The sequence below is a fragment of the Rhineura floridana genome, chromosome 1 (genome assembly GCF_030035675.1).
Source record: "Rhineura floridana isolate rRhiFlo1 chromosome 1, rRhiFlo1.hap2, whole genome shotgun sequence".
In the NCBI taxonomy this organism is placed as follows: domain Eukaryota; kingdom Metazoa; phylum Chordata; class Lepidosauria; order Squamata; family Rhineuridae; genus Rhineura; species Rhineura floridana.
Window position 1 is genome coordinate 241,285,527 of NC_084480.1, and position 24,859 is coordinate 241,310,385.

Sequence of the window (24,859 nt, forward strand, 5' to 3'; positions counted from 1 at the left end):
TTACAACCACGCTAAGCTCTCAATTTTTCCTTCTTTCCCAGTACCACACAAATTTAAAAGGCTGCTCCTATAGACCAGGTGATATTTATATAAAAGCAACAGATAAAGTATAAATAAGTGTTAACACTGGATTGAACTACAGAGTACTTGTTCATATCTGAGACAAATCAAGAATTAATTGTGTGTCTTTAAGAATATTGCTGCTGAAATTTCAGGCTCTCTGTGCACAGGTAGACAGCTTCTGCTGCTTGCTGATTTAGAGGGTGTCAGACTGGAGCAATTAAATAAACAATACTCTGCTGGCTCTTGCTATCCATAAACTGTAGGTAGCTAGAGTTGCATTTCTTTGATTCATTCCTTCCCCCAACCACCACCAGTATTAAGTGACTGACACTGCAATCCTATCAGAAGTAAATCCTATTGAGTTGAGTGGGGCTTATTCCCAGGTAGGGAAAGGTGAGAAATTAGATTCAGTTTGCATTTCAAGTTGAATCAATCAAGTGGGAACTGCAGTGCTACATATATTAATAACTTTCTGAAACAATCTGAGAACAAACACAGCCATCCTTCAAAATTTGCACTTATTAGAATATTGCAGTGCAGTTCACCAACCAAACAAACATTGATATGTTAGTGGAACATGTGCATGAAAATGAATATATCAATGCATATAACATACAAAAATGCATTATACGACAATAATTGCTTGCAAAAATGTAAACATTTGTGAAAACTGCCTACAAAAATCTGTTTATTAGGAGAAATTTGCACTAAAATATTGAAGAATGTGTGTGTGTGTGTGTGTGTGTGTACACACACACACCATGTTGAGTATGAGAGGGGACCTGACAAGCACTCTTCAAATTCTAGTTTTGATGTACAAAGCCCTATAACAAGGTTCTAGTCTTGGTCTACAAAGCCCTATACAGCTCGGGACCAGGATAGCTGAAAGACTGTTTTACCCCTTACATACCCAGCCGATCACTGCGCTCTGCAGGTGAGGGCCTCCTGCAGATACCATCTTATCAGGAGGTCTGTTCTGCACAACATAGGAAACGGACCTTTAGTGTGGCAGCACCTACCCTGTGGAATTCCCTCCCCTTGAATATTAGGCAGCCGCCATCTCTGCTATCTTTTCGGCATCTTTTGAAGACTTTCCTCTTCCAACAAGCCTTTTAAGTTGAGACCTATCCCAGTCTGTGTCTATGTTAGAATTGCTTTTAATATGTCTTTTAATATCTTGAACCCTTTTTTTTAAAGATGTTTTTAATGTTTTTAACATTTTGTTTTAATGTATTTTAAGGTCTTTTTATGATGTTTTAAAGTGTTTTTAGTGTTTCTGTTTGCCGCCCTGGGCTCCTGCTGGAAGGAAGGGCGGGGTATAAATAAAATAATAAATAAATAAATAAATAAAAATACACATGAGATGGCAAGGACCCATTATTTGCTGTCCCAGAGGAGAGAGCTAGATCTAATGTGCTTAAGTTACAACAGGGTAAACTTCGGTTGAACCTTACAGGAAACTTCTCAACAATAAGAACAGTCCAACAATGGAGACAATCACGTAGAGAGGTGGTGGACTTCTCCTCACTGAAGGTCTTCAAGCAGAGGATGGGAGTGTACCGCTTGGGTATGCTCTAGTGTAGGATCTGCTGTACTGAGCAAAGGATTATGGCCTGCAAGGCCCTACCAACTCTATGACTGTTTCAAAGAAACTCTGAGTATCATAAATAAGCTATGTTGGATAGCAGAAAATTGTGGCTGCACAGCTGGGACTGGAGTATCCCATAACCCTTTAGACTGGATGGGGGGGGGGTAATGGGACTTATCAATATCTGAGTTGTCTTCGCTCCTCCACCAGCTGGGGCTACATGTACAAGGTTGTGCTTCACTTGTGACAGAAGCGGCCAGTTTCCACATACCTGCACAGATCTTCTCAGCAAACTCACACAGTTAATTCCATGATACTAGTGGAGTACTGTAGCACTTAAGAACTTCTTCGGCAGCCACACACACACACACACGTGTGCAATTAGGCTATTATTCTCCTACTCTGCAATGACTGAAGGAGATGTGTAAAGAAACAAATGGGGCAGTATCTGTCAAAAGAAAGCATAGGCTGCATAGCCAGAGAAAAGATTATTCACAGTACAAAGATTTATTGATTACTACCATTCTGTTTCAGCACGTACTCCAATGTTTCACAAAATTAATTTAGCCCATTGCTTAAGTTTCACTGTTAACCATATCACCTTTTAACATAAATCTCATCAGTTAGAATTACTGTTACGGCTTACACATTTCAGTTACTGTATAATAAAAATAGAAAGCCAGTGTGGCATAGTGGTTAGAGCAGCCTTTCCCAACCAGTGTGCCTCCAGATGTTGTTGGACCACAACTCCCATCAGCCTCAGCCAGCATTGCCAATGGTCAGGAAAGATGGGAGTTGTAGTCCAACAACATCTGGAGGCACACTGGTTGGGAAAGGCTGGGTTAGAGTGTTGGACTACGACCTGGGAGACCAGGGTTCGAATCCCCACACAGCCAAATAAAATGAAACTTCCACTAGTCTGAATTTGACAGGGACATAGAGCATATAGGCAAGACACAAAGGGACTAAGATACCAAAATGTTGGTTCCTATTATTGAAGCAAATTCCTAGCAAAGCTTTAAAAAGCAAGGTATAATTTCTAATAATCATTTGTTTTCCTGCAAGTATATTATTCACCAATAGGCCAAAAAACCCTTGCGGTTTAAGAACATACCCATAGCCAACAGATATTTCTATCAAACTTTAAAAAGAAGGGAAATTGGACAGCTCTAGTGTATGCACCAGGAGAGCGAGAAACCTGACCTCTTCTCTGAGGTATTGTACTGCCCAACAAATTTGTAAAAATGCAATCATAATTTGGGTTGGTCTTTCACACTCCAATCCTCCTCCTGTGTAGCCTGGAAGAATTTGGTAACAGGACTGATCATTTGCATGCTTATTAAGTACAACGGGATTTACTCCTGTGCAATCATGCTTAGGATAGATGAAACTGACCATGGGGGAGGAGCAGACTCCTATTCCCCTGACAGAGCTCCAGTGACCAGAGTGGTTTAACAGCCAGCCCCTCTTCCCAGAGAATTCTGGTGATTGTAGCTCTGTGAGGGGAATGGGGTGTCTAAACAACTCTCAGCACGCTTCTCAAACTACACTTCCCAGGATTCTTTGGGGGAAGCCACAGCTGTTTAAAATGGAATGAATGGCTGGAGTGAGTGTGGCCCCCTGATTAGCCAAGCCAAACAGCTGTTAGTTTGACTTTTACAACACTTGACAGTTGGTTCTTACTGAGCATGCCTGCCCTATCAGAGACTCCCATGTTAAATTTCTTAAATTAATTAAAGATCAGCCATGCATTTTTTAAACTTTTAAACTGCAGAGTATGGAAGTCAGAGTATGGGGCAAGGTCACCAATAGGATTACAGGTACTCTGTGAACATGGCAGATTTTTTATTAATTTCAACAAATTATGAGACTGACAGAAAAAAGTCCAACAGGGGTATGGATTTTTTCCCTCTTGTTTTACACTTTGAACTCTAGATTCTCCCTAAGTTTTTTGTGTATCACCATGAAAACATCGAGGGTTGTTAAGCAAGTGTTTCTGAGTTCAGGATGATAAATTTTGTAAGATTTTGTTAGTTTATGGGAAGCCTCAGAATGGCATGCGGGTATTTTCAATTTAACATAGCCATGCTGGCTAAAGTACTCTTGTGGCTGTATAATTAACAAGATCTGAAACAGTAGTATAAAAAGTAAGAGCCACAACTGAACAGGTGCTCTCCCTTGTCACCACCCTGCAAGCCTCCCTCAGAGGGGGGACCTGGAAAAGGGTATCAGAAAAAGATGTAAGGGTCTGGTTAGGTGTACATCAGGAGAGGCGTTCCAGAAGAGATTGGGGTCCCGAGCCATAAAGAGTTTTAAAGGTCAAAACCAGCACTTTGAATTGGGCTCAGAAGCGTACAATAAAACAACTTAAATTTAGTAGTGCTGCCATAACGTGTTACTGCTGCTGCTGAAAAATTAAGTAAGACACAACAAGAAGTAGCTTTCTGACAAGTATGGGGAATAGCATACAACTCTTTCCGAATTTAAATATTGCCAACCACCCTTTATTTTCTAATACCGAGGCAATACTATTTTCCTCATGCTTTCCAAGTTAGCTGTATTCTAAGCTTCCCTCAGCTGGAAAAATGGCTGGCACTCTCTTTTGAAGAAAAAAAGACAGGCAATGAATTGTAACCTGCAAGCAATTGCAAAAACAGCTCAGGTATGCTCCACACTGGGAAATGTCCAGAAAACAGCAGAGTTGGAACAATATCTTGTTTCACTGGAACCCCAATTTGAAGCAAATTTAACATAATAAGTAATCAATTTCCTAAATATATTCCTACTGCAATTTGCCATGAGGCTACAATCCTATACTCAAATTACCTGGGATGAAGTACCATTGAAATTAGTGGGATTTAAGATGGAATGGGTAGGTAGCATTAATAGCACTATTGCTGTCTAGGAGGTGAATACTATCTTTTGCCTCTCCGGCCCTTCTTACTGCACCTGATCCTGCACCTGGAGAACTGCAGCCTGCTTTGGAGCCAGGTTGCACCAGCCAGCCCTATCCTAGAGAGGAACTAAGAACTTTGCCACTGATGTAGCTGCTTCCAGGGGGAAGCTTGTTGTGTGGGCAATTGTTTGTGGTGAGAGCACAAATGCTACTCATAAATGTATAAATCCGTTCATAAATCCATGGATGTTGTTTGTGGTGTGTCTGGGTTTTTGTTGTTTTATATTTTTATTGATTTATTGTATTGTACTTTTGAATTTGTTTTTACTGTAATTTTGTGTTCATGGCTTTGGGGGCCTTGGCCAAAAAATGGAATAGAAGTAAAATCCTATGCATCTGGGAGTAAGGCCCATTGAACACAGTGTGATTTACTTCTGAGAAGACATTGACAGAATTGCAGCATTAGTTCTGTATACAATTGCTCTGTAAGGCAACCTTTCTTTTTGCCTATATAGAATATGAATCTCTTCATTTTTAACAGGACTGAACCTTATCCACATAGAAACAAACCTTATCCATGTAGAAACAAAAATCTTATTCACATATTTGATCTCAATTCTACATATAAAACTGGATGAACTATAATATAAACCAAGCTTTGTACTTTATACTAGCCTATGGTCTTTTTTCCCCCCTCCGCTGCTTCAGTGCTTAAGTAATGCTTTAATATAACCGCTGCTTCAATCGCAATCAATGGGAAAAGACTGACAGTAGTGATGAAATAAGAGCCGTACATCCTGACAAATCAAGGAAAATGACTTCTTCATTCAGATTCCACATTCTAAATGCAACGAATTGGGCTAGAAAAGCTACCTTCAGAATCAAACTCCAAGGGTAAAATCAAATGAGTCATCCTGCACAAGTCCTGCTGAAAAGAATGGCAGCTGTGCAAGCCTGTAGTGAGACATGCACAAGACACTCTGTCTTTGCCCCACAACTACCATTATGTTTGGGGAAAGTTGTTTTGTTCATTAGTTCATTTTTATCCATCTCTTCATCTAAGGAGCTCAGAGCAACACTCATGGGCCCTTCTTTTTATTGTGAGAACTTAAAAACAGCCCTGCTGGATCAGACTAAAGGCCTGTCTTTCCAGCATTCTGTTCTCACACTGGCCCAACCAGATACCTACAGGAAGCGCACAACAGAACACGAATGCAAGAGTGTTCTCCTGCTAATGATCTGCAGCAACTGCTGTTCAGAGAAACACTGCCCCTGACAGTAGAGGTGGAACACAGCCATAAATTGAAGCTGAATCCTGAAAACACAGAGGTGTTATATATTCTTTGTTGTCAAGTCCAAGAGGTGGAAGGCCCCTTGTTCTCTACAGCACTGAATGCCCCTGGAAGGAACAGGCCTGTAGTCTGAAGATGCTCCCAGATTCAGCACTGCTAGTGGAGGCTCAGGTGGCCTAAGTGGCTAGGATTGCCTATTATTATTATAATATTCACTTTTTTCAAAAGCAAACTCAAAGTGACTTACAAATGTTAAAAACAGATATAAAAAACAATACGAAAAACAACCTAACATACTCACAAAATGCATAAAAATGTAAAATCCAACTCGTCCCCAACTGCCTACAAATATGCAAAAAATTAAGCTCCCATAGCTTGGGTGAATAAAAATGTTTTTACCTGGACCTATAAATAGATAGTGATGGTACCAGCCATGCTTCCCTGAGGAGCCACCACTGAGAAGGCCACTTCTGGTGTCCCTACCTCTGCATCTCCCTTGGAGGGGGCACACAGCGAAGTGCCTCAGATAATGAACACAGGTCCAGGTTGATTCCTGTGGGGAGTGGTGTTCCTTGAGCTAGTGGGACCCTGAGCCGCATAAGGCTTTATGGGTCAAAACCTCACTTTGAATTTGGCCCGGAAACTAATTGTTAGCCAATGCAGCCATGCCAGAATTGGTGTTATATGTTCAGACTCTCTTGCATGCAATGTTTGCACATACATTGCCAAGTATTATTGCTATGACTACAAACTACTTGTACAAGTATATGCATCTTAAAGACAAGTGCAGTACCTCCATGCTGCTGGTGGCTGATACCTAAGTGGTGTTTGCAAACCTTCTCTGAGATGTAGTCCCTCTTTTTGTAGCATAGTTTGATTCATATACAGATATGATAATCTTTTGCAGAAATAATGCTTTCAAGTTTTGATGGACTTGAAATATCTGAAGCATTGCTTAACAAGGCTACATTTTTACAGAGGGCATATTAGAAATTGTGGATTGCTATAAAGCCCGACAGTATAGCATAGACAGGGATAATTGAGTACTGACAGTTTTTCAGGCAAACAGCAAAAAGAAGTAATTTAAAGTGATGCCGACTACCAATTATGCAATAACACATGTCGATGTTCAAAAAAAGAAGCTCTTTTCTGTCACCTTTTATTTCACCCTCCTTCTTGGCAATTATGTTTATTAAAGAGATGGGAAGGCTCAGTGTTGCTATCAACATCCCAGCATGGATTAGATCTTTCCTGCAAATGAATATCTATTGATTTCTTATGAAACTGTAGCAAGAGTGGTACCAATTTATGGGCCCAGGGTAATCACATTGTCTCAAAACATAGACATGGACAGTATCCTGCTGCTCCTCCTACATAAAGGAGACATAAAAAGCAGAGCATCAGCAGCTTTTGATAAAAAGCCAGAGAGACTTCCACAGCAAAAACATCCATCAAAGAGAGCTGAATGCTTTGCACACGCAGGGGGATTTTGAGGCATGGAAAACTACTTTAGGAAGATAAACCTAGCAAATTAAGAAGCTAGATGAGTCTTCTGTGGCCTTTGTTTTATACTGAGTATTGCAACATAATGTTTCAGTATTTCAGAATATCTGCAATCAATCTAAGTAAAAGACATCAGAAAGACTGTGTGAATTCTGAATCTATGCAATGCAGCAGAATAAAGTGATAGCGCAATACTGCAAGTGAGCAAACACATTTCTGAATGCTTCATGAAAATAGAAAGCCAGCACAGCAGGCAAAGGTGGAAGGCTAGGTGATGTCCAGTCTTTACTGAACATTCAGATCTTCAAGTCGATTCCGACTTATGGCAACCCTATGAATAGGGTTTTCATGTGACTGGCCCAAGGTCACCCAGTGAGCTTCATGGCTGTGTGGGGATTTGAACCCTAGTCCAGCACCATAACCACTACACCACACTGGCTTTAATCCACTTTAATTGTGCAAACCTAAATTTCCAATCTGTGAGTGAATCCCCCTTGCAAAATACTGAATAGCCTGGAGGGGCCCCTGATCTATTGTCAATGCTATCAAGAGGGCAGAATAATAATAACAAAAGTGCACTTTTGAACAACTATTTACAGGACCACAGGAGAAGGTGGTAAGCTGTGTCCCTAAATAGCAGGGAGTCCCCTTAAATATGACAGCCTGCTTTGCCTCCTATTACATAAATATTTTGAACCCAGAGCAAGACTAGAAATAAATCCTAATTCAGTTCTCCCAGGGATGTCAAAATTCAGACAAATCCACAGTTTAGTTATGGTCTGCCGGTCTTAAAACTAAATTCTAGGAAATAGCTTGAAAACTGATTTGAGGGGAAAAAAATAGAGATGCTGCTGGAGGACTGGCAGGGATTCCAGCTATGGGTGGCCACAGGGTGGCAGGGAAAGGATGAGGGGCAGTGGTTTATATTAAAGTATTAGACCTGGAGAGACCAAGACCACCCCCCACCTGAAGTCCTGTCCTCTCTGACCTAGACATTCTAATCCCAGAAGTGTGGAAGCTTTACTTGCTCAGCAGGGAGGAAATGCACTCTGCAGATGCTCAGAGACCCTCTTGTTTATTACTGATACTTTCCATGTTTTAATTATGGCATTAACAACAAACTCCAGATCTGAATCTTGACTATAATAACAATCAGAGAAAAATCAATATCATCATAGCCTTACCCACCCTCACTTATTTTGAAATACCACTTGATATATTTTACTTGATCTTGTACGCCACCTAGAGTGGCCGCTTGTGCGGCCAGATAGGCGGTCTAGAAATAAAATTTATTATTATTATATATATTAAAGATTTCCAACTCTCTCGGTAACCGGCAACAAAGAACCATTTTGTTTGCTACAACAGAATTCTAATAGTCTACTCCCACCTATGAGTTCAATGGGTTTTTATTCCCAAATACACTTACAAGTATTTCTGATTGAGGCCTGCAGTTCTGTGCACAATAGATGCTTATTTAATACCTTACAGACATTTTATATGTGCTCAAGTAGGTTAAACGTTTTTTTATCAACCCACCTCAGGATAGCAGTGGTAGGATTTCACAGTTGGAAGTTGTGACAATGACTTTACCCATCTGGGTCAGATTCCCTAGACAAACATTGTACAGGTAGCATATAGCTTATCAGTGTACCTTATTTCTCCTATTAGCCTATGATGGCTCCTTAGGGTAGATTTTAACATCCAAGCTCCACACCCCAGCAACTATATAAATAGCTCCTTTTCCCTTAAATAGCCTAATCCTCCAGGCAAAGGAGGGGACTGAATCTATCAATCAACTAATGAAAAACAGTTGTGTGTGACTATACAGGGAGGGGGTTTTAACAACAGCACTCTCTCATACACAGCTGACTGCAAGTTTATAACAGGACAAACAGAAAATGGGAAGTGGTGCAAGGGGACAGACTAATTTCTGCCTTCCTCTCATGACATAATTGGTTCATTCATTATTCCCCCATGCTTTTTTACAAAAAATTAAGGAGCAGGATGATCCAATCATGAATTTACATCTTTATCTTCTTTGACCTGGTTCATGGCTTCATCAGCATAACCAACCTGAATGTGTTGCAATGTTTTGTTTTCTAATAATAATTTTAAAAATCTTTACTCAAAAAGCTTCTCCACTTTATTAGAATGGATGCTTCTCAATTAGTGATTATTACTGTGTAGTTAATCTGTAAAATACAAGCTAAACAGGAGCCTAGGAAGATGCCTTAGGCTGAGTCAGATCATTGGTCCATCAGCAGTGGCTGTCCAGGATTTCCAGCAGAAGTCTCTTCCAACCCTTCTGGGAGATACCATTGGACCACAAATATTAATTACTGTGAACCTTTGGGTGAATTAGGAACATAGAAACATAGGAAGCTGCCTTATACTTCATCCAACCATTGGTCCATCCAGTTCAGTATTGTCTACACTGACAGGCTGTGGTTCTCCAGGGTTTCAGACTGGGGTCCAGGGCTAGTGCCAGGCATGCCAGGGCCCTTGGGCACCAGCCTGCCCTGGACCCCAGCACACACACGCATGCATGCTTCACCTACCTACCTCTCCCTTGACGTAAACGTTGGTTGTGCTGTGGGCGCAAGTCTACCATCAACCAAGATGGCAGCCGAGGCTTCCCTAAGGGGCTGATGCCTCCACCGCCATCTTGGTTGATGGCAGGCTTGCGCCTACAGCGCAACCAACATTTATGTCATGGGAGAGGTAGGTGGGGAATGCAAGAGGGCGTCGTGGGCCTGCACTGCAGTAGGAGGGGTGCCTGGGAGCTCCCTGTCATGATCCATCGCAGGTCAGGAGCCGATGCTGCAGTAGATCACGGAAGGGAGTGCTACCCACCCTAAGGAGGAGCCTTTCTGGGGGTCCTCAGTCAGAGCCCAACCTGGCCGCCCTCTGGCACTGGTCCTGCTGGGGTCTTTCTCAGATCTATTCAGAGATGCTGACAATTGAACCTGGGACCTTCTGCATGCAAAGTATATGCTATACCACTGACCTATGGCCCTTCTCCAAATTGTCCATCAGCAATACTCTTAGACACTAGAGCAGTGGTTCCCAACCTGGAGGCCGGGATCCCCAGGGGGGCCGTGAAGTAATCCAGAGGGGGCCGTGAACAGTAAAGAAATGAATTATTTATTAATTTTTTTAAAAAAGTCTTCACTCCCTCTACACTGTCTGCTTTCCATTGCCGCTGCAGATGACACCTCCCCCTTGCTCCAAACAAGAGGGGAGGCCTTTTGCTGAAGTGCCAGAGTGTCTTTCAGGCACACTAAGGGCAGGCATCTGCCTATAAAATACATGGCAGATGCCAAAGGTGGCTGAGGGTGGAGATACCAGGAAGAAGAGGGGATTACTATCACTGATTCCTGTCTCCTTGCACTGCCGCTTCTGGCAACGCCCTTGCTTAGAATGAGAGGAGAGGCGGTTTTGTGAAGCAAAAAGAAGCAAGGCTGCAAAGAAAGGCTGCTTTCCCCCTTCCTTCCTGGCAGCCAGCCTGCCTCCCTGGGGGGAGGGGGTCACAAAAAAAATTCAGCTTATAAAGGGGGTCCCGTGCTCATAAAGGTTGGGAACCACTGCACTAGAGGCTGACATATAGTAGTGGGCAGTGTCAAAAACAGAATGCCAATAGAGTGTTGCTCATAGCAGTATCTACTCCAACACTACTAGACTATTGTAATGCGCTATATGTGGGGCTGCCCTTAAAGAAGGGTCAGAGGCTGCAACTAGTGCAGAATGAGCCTGTTTGGCTGATAAGTGGGGCAGCCCAATGGGACCATGTGTCGCTGGTAATTAAAGTGCTGCACTGGCTGCCAGTGAGTTACTGAGCCCAATTCAAGATGTTAGTACTAGCATATAAAACCCTAAATGGCTTGGAACCCAAGTATCTAAAACAGCACATTCCCCAGTATCAACCACTTTGAACTCTACAATCAGCAGGTAAAGCCTTGTTGGTGATGCCGCTACTGAGCATTACCCGGTTGACCCTGACCCATGACAGGGCCTTTTCAGTGGTGGCTCTCTGTTTGTGGAATGCCCTCCCCAGTGAGGTGTTTCTGTCTCCATCACTATTAATTTTTCAGGAGGAATTTGAAAACATTCCTGTTTTTACCCAGGCATTTGATGGATAAAGGGGACTGTTCCTGGCAGCTTGAAGATCATTGATTACAGAATATTTTTAACTGTGTTTTAGAATGTTTTTAAATGTGCTTTAGAATGTTTTTAACTGTTTTTAGTTTCTTTTGCTTTGTCTTGTAAAATTGTTTTGTTTTTGTGTGGCCTTTTCAGGAGGAAGGGTGGGATATAAATTCATTAAATAACAACAACCACAAAGTACATATATATTTATTTATATCCAGCCACCTTTATTTGCAAGTAAAATGGCAAGTCTATATATCAAGAGTGGCTACGTTGTGGCCCTCTAGATGTTGTCACCCTCCAGCTCCCATCAGCTTCAGCCAGCATGGGCAATAGAGATGATGGGAACTGTAGTCAACAGCATCACAGGTTTCAGCCACCCCTGCAATAAATCTTATGAAATTTGGAGTTACACAGAGAAGAACATCTCTGATTCCATCAATACTTTACAGAACTATACACTATGATGCAAAAGAAAAAAGTTATCTTCTATCTTTAATAGCTGGTAGGTGCTGCTTCTTGTGTAGAGGTGAGAAAGATGCAGTGGTTCAGATGTTTGAGTGATTTTTTTTTAATTTCAGCTCAGCCATGATTGTATGGGTAACCTTATGACATGCCACTGTCTCTTACCCTCAGCTCCCCTCTGCTTTTAATATGGGAATAGTAATTGTAATTTACTTTATCTGACTATTTTAAGCATCACATAAAGTATGTGAAATGTTTTGAACACATAGAAAGAGTGCTATATAAAAGTAAAGTATTATTATTATGCTCTTAAAGATATGGCTGATGCAAACCCAATTTCCTGTTCAACTATAATCTGATTCTTATCGCATGAGATGAGGCTGCAATTCTTCAGGCCTTCTGAGCAGACATGGCTAGAACTATACTGTTAGCTAATTTATTTATTTTATTTAGTTTAATTTATATACCGCCCTAAGCCCGAAGGCTCTCTGGGCGGTGTACAAAAAGATAAAAACAAGCACAATATATAAATACAATAAATACAATAAATAATAAAAATAAAAATAAAAAACAATAACGAACCAAACAACATCCAAAATACGGAAATGCTGTTTAAAATACACTTTAAAATGCCTGGGAGTATTAAAAGGTTTTCACCTGGCGCCGAAAAGATAGTAGTGTCGGCGCCAGGCGCACCTCATCAGGGAGACTGTTCCACAGTTTGGGGGCCACTACTGAAAAGGCCCTGGTTCTAGTCATCACCCTCCGAGCCTCTCGATGGGATGGTACTCGGAGGAGGGCCTTAGATGTTGAGCGTAGTGTACGGGTAGGTTCATATTGGGAGAGGCGTTTCACCAGGTATTGTGGTCCCATGCCGTGTAGGGCTTTATAGGTCAAAACCAGCACTTTGAATCTAGCCCAGAAACAAATAGGAAGCCAGTGCAGATGGGCCAGAACAGGTGTTATATGAGCAGACCTTCTGGTCCGCGTCAACAATCTGGCCGCTGCATTCTGGACTAGCTGTAGTTTCCGAACAGTCTTCAAGGGCAGCCCCACGTAGAGCGCGTTGCAGTAGTCCAATCTAGAAGTTACCAGAGCATGAACAACTGAAGCGAGGTCGTCACTGTCCAGATAGGGACGTAGCTGGGCTACCAATCGAAAATGGTAAAAAGCATTCCGTGCCACCGAGGCCACCTGAGCCTCAAGAGACAGGGAAGGATCGAAAAGAACTCCCAAGCTACGAACCTGTTCCTTCAAGGGGAGTGTAACCCCATCAAGAACAGGATGAACATCCACCATCTGAGCAGAGAAGGCACTCACCAACAGCGTCTCAGTCTTGTCTGGATTGAGCTTCAGTCTGTTAGCTCCCATCCAGTCCATTATCGCGGTCAGGCAACGGTTTAGCACGTTAACAGCCTCACCTGAGGAGGATGAAAAGGAGAAATAGAGCTGTGTGTCATCAGCGTACTGATGACAACGCAGCCCAAAACTCCTGATGACCGCACCCAGTGGCTTCATGTAGATGTTGAAAAGCATGGGGTACCGATCCCTGCGGGACTCCACAATGGAGAGTCCAGGGTATCGAGCAATGTTCCCCAAGCACTACCTTCTGGTGGCGACCCACCAAGTAGGAGCGGAGCCACTGCCAAGCAGTACCCCCAACTCCCAACTCCGTGAGTCTTCCCAGAAGGATACCATGGTCGATGGTATCAAAAGCAGCTGAGAGATCAAGGAGAATCAACAGAGTCACACTCCCCCTGTCCCTCTCCCGACAAAGGTCATCGTACAGGGCGACCAAGGCTGTTTCGGTGCCAAAACCGGGCCTAAAACCGGATTGAAATGGATCAAGATAATCAGTGTCATCCAAGAGCCCCTGGAGCTGGCCGACAACCACCCGTTCCAGTACCTTGCCCCAGAACGGAACATTCGCCACAGGTCTATAGTTGTTCAGGTTATCTGGGTCCAAAGAGGATTTCTTCAGGAGTGGTCTCACTACCGCCTCTTTTAGGCAGTCAGGGACCACTCCCTCTCTCAAAGAGGCGTTTATTATCTCCTGGGCCCAGCCGGCGGTTCCGGTCCTGCCAGCTTTCACCAGCCAAGAGGGGCAAGGGTCCAGAACAGATGTGGTAGCCCGCACCAGTCCAAGGATCTTGTCAACATCCTCAAGCTGTACAGACTGAAACTCATCCAATAAATAAGGACAAGACCATGTTCTGGATGCTTCATTAGATCTCACTGCCATAACATTGGAGTCTAAGTCCCGGCGAATGCATGCGATCTTATCCTGGAAGTGCCTCGCGAACTCATCACAGCGGGCTACAGATGAATCCATAATATTCCGAGGGCCAGAATGTAAAAGCCCTCGTACAATTTTAAAGAGCTCCGCTGGGCGGGAGAGAGATGCCTTAATTGTGGCAGCAAAATATCTCTTTTTTGCTGCCCTCACCGCTACTATATACCGCTTAGAAGAAGCACTTACCAAAGCATAATTGCATTCATCAGGAGTTCGTCTCCATCTGCACTCAAGCCTCCTCCTCTCTTGCTTCATCACTCTCAGCTCCACGGTATACCATGGAGCTGTATGAGCTCTACATAGGAGGGGGCGCATGTAGGATGGCAAAAGAGGACAGGCACCTGCACCTTTCATAGTTGTGTGGAAGAGGGAATTTCAGCAGGTGTTCCTTGCATAACAATATATCTACATTCTCTCTTCTGCCCAGTGATTAAGATGCAAGAGCCCTGTCCCTCTTTTGCACCTGGCCACCCTATTGCTCAGTCTTGTCTGTTTCTAAAGGCTTACAATTTATTTTAGGGTTGTTATCTTCTTTCCATGGAGCAGCTTATATTAAAATTAAACAAAATACTACCATATATGATTTCAAGTTCATTAAATTTGCCATTTCATTTCAAATTCAACAAGCATCTCAACATTTAACAGAAGGAGCAGGTGCATACATCCCTGTCTAGACATTTGTGACCTCAGTGACTGGTGTGACAGCCTGGGCAGGGATCACTCAGGCTGTGGGCACACTAGCAGCTGCAAAAGCAGCCAAAATGGTTTTTCTGGCTGTGTTTTGAAGTGACTCTACACACCTCCCTCTGCCACTGCTGACTTCATCTTTCAGGAGCACACACAGCAAAGTGTTGGGCCAATCACTGTCTCTGCCTGAGCCCACAGCAAAGCGTTTCCAGTGGTCATACCTGGAGGGGCAATGGGTTGATCTACCAATCAGTTGTGAAATCTGTCTGAAGCTGAATTTCAAAAAACGAATTCAAGTGGATCCAACCAGGTGTCACAGTAAAAAGGGGCAGAGTTTGACTAATGTTCTGTACCTCTGTTTTCAGAAAACAGGTGGAGACACATTGGAACTAGCACAACAGTAAGTGTGTCCCTATACTCAGTCACAGCAGTCCAGGCACTGGTAACCTTCAATATGGATTGTTAGTGCTCTTTGTGGGATTACCCTTGAGATTGGTTCAAAAGCAGCAGCTAGTACAAAATGCAACAGCCAGGCTCCTGACTGGAACAGCCTATCATCAGCATATAACACCATGTCTGAAAGAACTGCAGTAGCTGGCAGCATGGTACCAGGTTAAGGTCTTGCCAATGGTCTGTAAAGTCATAAACAACTTGGGAGCAGCCTGTTTGAGAGTCTGTCTTATTCCATATGTACCTGCCCAGTCACTGTGTCTTTGGGACAGTCATATAGAGTCATAGTTGCTTCTGTCTTTCACCTGCACTTCACTGAATTCCTTCAGTTTGACATTCAGAGATTGGGCAGCAATCAGATCAGATCAACACCCACCATGGGATCTTACAGTGCTTACTTTTAATTAATAGTCAGATTCCCATGGTCCACACCACTTCTAAGTAACCTAGCCAAAGCAGAAGACTGGCACAACTTGCTCCTGCAAGGGACGAGGGCTAGGTGACACCCCTCGCAGCTGAGATGATCCACAGGAAGAGTCTGGTTTATGTCCTGCATCGCTGCCACACACACAAACTCACACACATAGAGAGATGGGCAAAACTGATGCCTCTTCCAGGCCCGCTTCACACCCCTTTATGGACCCGACTTGCCAACTTCCCTTACTTACATGTTTCCAATATGCCAGAGGCTGTTCACTTGGAGACCTGCTGTGGATATTGTTAATCTAGGTCCTACAATTGGTCTAACTGGCTGTGATATCCATGTTAGGCCTTAGCCTAACAGGATATCAGGTGGGGGAAACTTAGTCTGGACCCTGCTAGGCATGTATGCGGCTTGCATATAGCAGTTATGATAAGTGAATTCACAGAGTAGATCGGCCATGATGGAACAAGATGGATGACACGTGCTATGTCTGTGTCTTTTTCTGGATGAAAGCTGCTTGAAAATCTGAATGCATTTTCACTGCTGCCAGCAAGGAGAATGTAGATATTGGCATCCTGATTAGAGTGGTAGCAAACAGACCTGAAACCAAAACAAAAGTGAAAGCATAACATGTTTTGGGCAAGCCGGTGCTGAAGTGTGGAAAATCACTGATGAAGGGCTCTCAGTTACTCTTCTTTTCCCCCTCCCCAACAGATTATGGTGATTCATAGTTATGTATTATGTGGGTCCACCCATAAAATCACCAAAATTCATGCAAAACGTAATGGAAAAGTCTGGCCTCCTGATCCAGTTGCTGATCAATATAAAAGGTTAGTTCTTCTTGTGGGTGGGTGGAAATTGTCATTTAGATTACGTTTTCTTCTTTTTTCCTTGCTCTCTGTCTGCTTTGCCCAGCTGAAGGCCTAGCCACCTGCCTTGCATTGGTAATTTTTCTTGATCTGATTTGCTAGGAAACTTAAATCTAATACAAGTAAATATGCTGAAGGAAGTTAGGAGGAAAACAGACATAATGTTTGCTTTAATGCTATCTTTAATTATTTTGTCAATGCTACTAGTTCATATTTTATTATATTATTAGTAGTTCAGATAGCTTATGCAAACATCACATTGCTTAAATTACTTTAAGCTACTTCCATTTCAAATGTTATCTTTTATTTCCTATAAATTCTATTCAGTTTCAAATATTTTCTTTTATTTTCTATCAGTTCTATATTACCATTAAGCTTTGTACATCAATAAAGCAATGTATTTGTTTCAGTTACAACTTGAGTCTGTGTTTTTTCCCCATTTGCTATGCTTTACTTCCTGTTCCACTGAGTTGCTGCTGAGCAAACTGAACCATGATTGGGGGATCCAATGATGGTTAATGCACTGGCCAGGATTTGGCATGGTATGCACTGACCCTGACTGGTTCTCCCAATTAAGAGACATGGGTATGGCCCAGAGGTTGTCAAGTTCATTTTTATAAGGAACTAGTTCCTTTTTGGACATGTTGAACTAAGTCCAGTTAATTTCTTTACAATATGAACTACTTCTGTTCACAGGTCAATTCAAGTTCATCCAAATGATCCTCGGCATTTTTTCCCAGCATTCAGAATGTTACAAGCTGCTGTGCTGAAGTATAAAAAGTATAAGAAGAATAAGAAAACCTAAAAAAATGGTTTAATTTATTTTTCCTAACAGTTATGATCTATAAGCTTAAACATCCAAAGTGTCAAAAATACATGTAGCTTGAAGATGAACAGGAAATTGTTCAATGTTCTACACTAAAATGAACTTAAGTTATGTTCATTTCACCCAGCTATTATGGGAATGACTTTCAGGTACAGTTCAAAGAGTTTTGAACTAATTACTTCATTAAACTGAACTAGTTTGTTCCAAGCTATGGTTTGGCTGAGCATGAGATATATACCCTCTCCCCTGGATTTTCAAGAGCCAGTGAGATCTCACTGGAACACCTCCAGAAGTGCAACACTTTTGGGGAAGGGGCACAGCTCAGACAGCATCTGCTCTGCATGCAGGTTCAATCTCCAGGTAGGGCTGGGAGAGGCTTCTGTTTGAAATCCTGGAGAGCTGCTGCCAGACCGTGTACTGAGCTAAATGCAGTATAAAGCACTTTCCTATGTTCCTATTGAAGCAGCGCTTCGCTTTTGGCCTTCCCACATGCGCCTGAGATCTGCTCCATAGCTACCCAGAGCAGGGTTTTTTGAACCCTTCGCCTGTTTTGTGGAGTTCCCATTCTTTGGACATCTGACAAGTGTCTATGATGCTATGCTTTAGATGCTTGCTTAAAACTTTCTTATTCATGAAGGTTTTCCCTATATTACGACCTGTATTTTACTGCTTTTCTGTATTTTATTTTGTATGTGCTTTCAAGTGTTAAAATGTATGCCACCCTGGTATTTTTTATGTTGAGCAGTATAGAAATTCCTAGAAATAAATTAAAAATGATGTTAGGGAGGGAAACAGTAACATTATATTTAAAAACACAATAATTTGATAATGTGATCAAGAGAGCAGAGAAACCAAATGTAATCAAATATTTATTTCATGTATTTATTTAAATGCATATTCTGTCCTTTATCATAAAATTATCTCTACGCAGGTTACAACATATAAAATAAAAACTAATCAATAAAACCTACACAGTTTTAACATACTATCCTCTGTTTACCCAAAAGTACATAAGAAAGGCCTGCTGGATCAGGCCAATGACTCAAATAGTCCAGAATCCTGTTCTCACAACAGCCAACCAATTGCTCATGGGAAGCCTGCAAACAGGACTTGAGAGCAAAGAGCACTCTCCCCTCCCGTGGTTTCTAACAATTGGTATTTGGAAGCATACTGCCAGCACCTCTGCCTATGGAGGCCAAACACAGCCATTCACTTAGTATAGGGGTAGCCAGTGTCAGAGCTTGGAAAAGTTACTTTTTTGAACTACAACTCCCATCAGCCCAATCCAGTGGCCATGCTGGCTGGGGCTGATGGGCCATCATCCCCGATTATCGACTATGCTTGCAGGGGCTGATGAGAGCTGAAATCCAACTATCTGGAAGGCACCACGTTGGCTACCCCTGACTTAATAGAAGGCCCAGCCGAAAAGAGACACTTTCACCTGCTGTCTAAAATAAATTAATGTTGGTGCCAGTCTAACTTGGGCCCTTCCTCCAAAGTGCTCAGGTCATGGTTCTGCAGCTCCCATTTTATCCTCACAACAACTTTGTGTCTGAGTGAGGAGTTGAACCTGAGTCACCCCAGTCTGAGACCAAATTCTAACCGCTACACCACATGCCCTCTGAATTTTAGCTAAAAACCTACCACAGTATCGCAGGAGCCTTAATGGTTAATCCATTTTTGTTGCCTTAGGGCGGTGTGTGTGTGAAAGAGAGCTGAATAGTTTTGCAGTTATTATTTTTGTGGCTCTCAAGTTCCTGGAAAATCATTTGTCTGCCTGTGTGCAAGTCAAATTCATGAGATTCCACAGCTGCAGAAGCCCATTGAAGTTGCAGTGGTGAGGAAATCACTACATTATTTTGAAACTCAGCTGTTTGAAACATACTGAATGCAAATCCATTGGTAAGTTACAATGTGTTAAATTACCCTAATTAAACGCTTATGTAGCATGACAGAGTTCATGATGTTTCATTGCAAATTATAGATCAAGCACCTACTCTCGTAAGCAAGTGTTGCATACTTTATCTTTTTTTCACTTTTCGTTTTATTTCTCTCCGTGCAGGGACGAAAAAGAATACACAATGTTTTTTCCCCTTGCTGTAGTCTTTTCAAATATCTTTAGGCAGCTCTGAAAATCAGATGTGATGAAGGGGAATGGTGGGTTGCATCACAGTACTTTTTAACATTTGTACTATACACTTAAGCTAATCTATGTCTGGGGTTGTCTATGTCTGCACCAGTTGCTACGATTGTTTAATCGTATGCTTGGAGATATGATTAAAGATCAGATTCATGGAAGATTAAAGACAGATAAAGATCATTCAGATAGTGCTGAAGGAATGACGTGCCTGGAGTATTTCGAATTACAATACAAAAGCACCAATGCAATACTGAATTCATCTATAGCAGAGAGGCTGCAGAAACACATGTAAAAGCTCCAGTCTGGTGGTGGAGGACATATGGCTCTCCAGATGTCGCTGGGCACCTGCTCCCATCTGCCCTAGCCAGCATAGTTGAAGATCTGGGATAAGGCTAGGCTTACCTTTTACCAGCGTTGGCTGGTAAGATAGCTGCCACTGTTTCTGGACCAACATAGCCTGACCACTGTTGTCCATGCACTAGTAACCTCCAGGCTAGATTACTTTAATGTGCTCTGTATGGGGCTGCCCTTGAGGTTTGTCCAGAAGCTGCAGTTGGTACAAAATGTTGTGGTGCACCTGCTCACTGGGGCAGCATATCACCAACATGTTACCCCACTGCTGAAAAAATTGCACTGGCTGCCCATTAGCTGCCAGGCCAAGTTCAAGATATTGGTTTTGCTGCACAAAGCCCCATATAGCTTGGGACCAGGATACCTGAAAGATCATCTTACCACTTACATATCCACTGTGCTCTACAGGTACCATCTGATCAGGAGGTCCGTTCCACACAGCATAGGAAGCGGACCTTTAGTGTAGTGGCACCAACCCTTTGGAATTCCCTCCCCTTAAATCCGAGAGCCAGTGTGGTGTAGTGGTTAAGGTGTTGGACTACGACCTGGCAGACCAGGGTTTGAATCCCCATGTAGCCATGAAGCTCACTGGGTGACCTTGGGCCAGTCACTGCCTCTTAGCCCATGAAAACCCTATTCATAGGGTCACCATAAGTCAGAATCAACTTGAAGGCAGTACATTTACATTTTTAAATATTAGACAGGGGCCATCTTTGTTATCTTTTCAGCACCTTTCCTCTTTCAAGAACCCTTCTAAGTAGAGACCGTAGCCCAGTCTGCATCTGTTTTGGAATTGTTTTTATAGATGTTTTGAAAGTTTTTTTTTAAAGATGTTTTGTTTTTAAGATGTTTTAATAAGATTTCAGTGTTTTGTCTCTTGTTTGCCACCCTGGCCTCCTCCTGGGAAAAATTTAAATACTACCACTACCACTAATTAATAATGATGATGAAGGGAGATGCCATTCAGCAGCATCTCGAGGGCCACATATCCTCCCCATACAACAACCAAGCAACAACGTTTGCATTTGTTTAAATAAAATTTGGAAAGGTGGGAAAGTGAATAGGAAGTAGCCATGCAAGCTCATACAATATTCCTTTGGGAAGCCAGATACATGGAAGTGTTCCTATTTGACCAGAACCTCTTAACATTTCAAGAAATAAACTCTTAAATACCAAACTGATACTTTGACATTAGTCCCATTCATGCATTGCTCGCATTTAGGACAATGGTGTGTTTACTTGGGAGCCCCACGCCCACCTTCACATTTGCTTCCTCAAACAACTGGACATTGCACTTAGTTATCTGTAAAGAAAACTCAAGAGTACAGAGCTCCTGCTTATGTAGGACTCTGTACAACCAAGTCAACATACAATTGCCTTACATATGAGTAATATCTAAATTAGGCTATTGTTTATCAGCGGTGGGGAACCTGTAGCCCTCCAGCTGTTGTTGGACTCCAGTTCCCATTATCTCTAGCCAGCATGGCCAATGGTCAGGGATGTTGTCTCCCACCTCTATTGTATATCTTTTCCTAGCACAATTTCATTTAACTTTAGAGCGCTACAAGGATTAAGGCTTAGCAGTACTGTAAGGTTGTACTATTTTTCTTTTGACAGTTACGCAGGTATTTCATAGCAACACTTGAAGATTTCAATTCAACACATGCATGATTATAAGTAAGGTCCATTCATATTAGTGAGACTTACGTACAGAAGATTGGGAAGTACATCCCTGCATTTGAAAAAGAAGCATGCAACTCTTTCTTCAAAGACAACTCACATGACAGCAGCAAGAAAAACAATTAAGTCAATTTAAATACATTTTATGTATAATAAGAACCCATACTGAGGTATATACAAACACATACAGCAACACAGGTTAGAAATGCAAATATTGTAGCGTATTACAACATATTTATTTGTAATAATCACAAAGGACATGAAGGTCTCTTGGTCAGCTTTCATTCATTGCAATGGAACCTTTGTTTATGAATTGGGCCTAAAGACTTTAAGCCTTGTCCAACTTCATATTAGCCTACTTTTAATTTAACAAGTATTTTAAAAATATTTTTAAACCCACAAAAAAAGTAAAATGGATGCATCTTTGCCCACAAATAAAAGTAAAAAGAGTTCATCTTTGCCCAGTCTCTATCACTGGTGGGTCCCATGGTGGAAAGCTGGCTTGACGTGTGCCAGTAGAACACCCCCTGCCCTCTAAGGCGTCCTAAAACTGAACTGACTCTGCACATGATGGAAAGCTGTTTTTATTTTTATTTTTTTTATTTTTTATCATTAATTTTTATTCAAAGTTTCAAAAAACAAAACAGAACAAAAAAAACAAATTAATAACTAATACAATAAAATAAAATGTTGACTTCCGATTTGTCGCAGATCAGTTATAGATCTATAATATATAACAAACCTGTCTCTTAATATATTACAAAATCACTTTCCTCCAGTAGTTATCTTAATTAATCATCAAATCTCATTGACATTACTTTATTCTTTCCGCAAAAAGTCAAAGAGAGGCTTCCACTCCTTGAGAAATATATCCATCGATTTTTCTCCAAATAAACATGTCAATTAATCCATCTCATCAAGTCTGCTAGGTCCAGTAGTTTCAATAGCCATTCTCAGTGTTAATTCCATCTTCCATCTCCATCCTTGCACCCATAATAATCTTGCTCTCATAGTCATAGTCATAGTCATATAATAAAAGTCTGATAGGGATTTCTTTCATCACAAATATTTCCTTGCCATCAATTCCGAATGTACCACTGAAATGTTGTTGTAAAGCTGCAGCTCTGCTCCTCCTTTCCACAGAATGCACCATCACATCTCCCGATAGTTTTTCCATTGTCACACATCTGGAATTAATTCTGTAAACTTTCTCCATTTCAAGTTCCATCAAATCCTTCCAATCCAGGAATTTTTTTGAACCGTTGATATCTTTATCTCTAATCTCTTCACCAATTCCTTCAAAGACAGCGCTGAATTCCAAACAGTGATATTTGTCTCCAGGATCCATCACAGCCATAAAATCCAAATCTTTTTCCAAGTCTATATTTGATATATCTATTCCAATCTCCAGGGCTTGAACCTTTAATTTTTCTTTCATCTTCTTTTATTTGTCCAGCCGTATCTTTGGTCTCATCCACCTCCCCTCTCACAGAATCCTGAATTTCCTTCAGCTCCTGTCTCATTTTGCCAAATTCACTTTTCATCTCTTGTCTGCTCTGTCTCAACTCCTGTCTCACCAACTTAATCTCATTCATTATTTTCTGAAACATATCTAGATAGAGAACCCCTTCCTGTACATCCAGGGTCTCAGCCACCTTCTTGATTGTCATTTTTAACTATTCCCAAGCAAAGAACAGTTTATTTCTTTTTCCAGTCACAAAGGAGTTAATCCTCCAAGCCTGCTGACATCACCCTCTAGACAGCACAAACCGCCTTATCTCTTATGTGTCCAAAAGTGCAAAACAAATTTAGTTCACAGCATCCAAAAAATTAGTGGCATAAAAAGTAAGCAGATTCGTCAAAAAAAAAAAAGTAGACCAGAAAAAATAGTCTCAAATGTCATAAAATCAGATTTCCTCTTTAGATTAGTTGCCCCTCATCTGTTTATATCTTTAAAATGCTCAATTCCATGCCAGCTTTTTGCAATAAAAAACAAAGATAGGCTATTTCGCTTTTCTTCCTCCTTAATTCCGTGTATATGAGAGAAAGTTATAACTCACCCAGGGATTCTTTGTTGCCGATCCTTTAACAAATCTCTTTTACTATAACGATAACAAAATGATAAGAGTAGATAGAAGAATGCTTGCCTGTTAGAATATGTTTTTCTTTAAAGAAAAAAAAAAGTCTTGCTTAATCAGTTTGAGCTTGCTTGAAATTCCCTGGCTCCGTCCGACGTTGTTGGCAGGTCCTTCGTTCCTAATGAATTCAAGTCCCCCAACAAACACAACAAAGCTTGTGGATAATCTCTTCGTTTCTCCCATGCCTGGGAGAAAGTTTTTACCAGTCAAAAAAAACCTTTTGGCTGGTTTTAAAACTGAAAAAGCTTCCTCTGAGACGAGAGCTCGCCTCAGAGGCAGGCACAAGCTAAGCAATCCTTCCCGGAAGTCCGGAAAGCTGTTTTTATTGATGAATAAGCAATGTTAACTTGACCAAAGGGTGACTTTGAAGTTGCTGTTTAATAGGAAACGCTACATAATCATTAAACCAAAGAAGCAATGACTGGGGGGAAAAGCTAGACTGTGTTGCTGTGTGTGTGTATGTGTTTTAATTAGATTATTTCTGCTGCATTTTAAGTGCTTCAAAATCAGGAACACTGTTACATTTTCATTTACATTTAGGTCCTGCATTGAGCAGCGGGCTGGTTTAGATAACCTCTAAGATCCATTCTAACAATAAAATTGTGGGATTCTATGGCTGGGTCTTCTTTGCCTTGGTTTTGTACTATTACATAAAAGTATATTCAACTTAGCACTTTCAGTTGACACAGACATGATGGCAGTGGGAAAAGTTGAATTGCTACTAGGGAAAGAAAGAGCAAAACAATCAAAGCATGGGCCAGTTGAGCATGCATACAGTGCCCATGTGTAGAGACCACTGGCCTTAATCAACCACTGCTTTCTCTGCCACCCTGCCAATGTGAGCACATGGGAATACAAGCATGTGCAACCTAAGGGGCCATTGCAAGGAATGGGAGAGTTGTGTGTTCTTCCCTGAATCCTCATCCAACAATCTGTCTCCAACCATGCAGGTTACTGATGCTCCATGCCCTCCAATGCTGCCATGCATTCATATTGGAGAGGGTTGAGGACAGCAGGCACTCACCTGCAGTTTTCATTTTAGATT

The 24,859-nt window shown here is 41.7% G+C and overlaps 1 protein-coding gene across 8 annotated transcripts in view; it reads right to left on the reverse strand.

The window, feature by feature from the left end:
- Positions 1–9,093, reverse strand: part of LOC133370213 (uncharacterized) — a 34,944-nt gene extending 25,851 nt beyond the window's left edge. For 2 of the 8 annotated variants that reach the window (XM_061596446.1, XM_061596358.1), the window contains exons 1-2: positions 8,882–8,990; positions 1,923–2,119 (exon numbers count right to left, since the gene is read on the reverse strand). The gene's annotated coding sequence lies outside the window, so the exon portion shown is untranslated. The other 6 variants (XM_061596797.1, XM_061596166.1, XM_061596265.1 and 3 more) reach the window with 4 other exon arrangements.
- Positions 9,094–24,859: the final 15,766 nt, after the last annotated feature.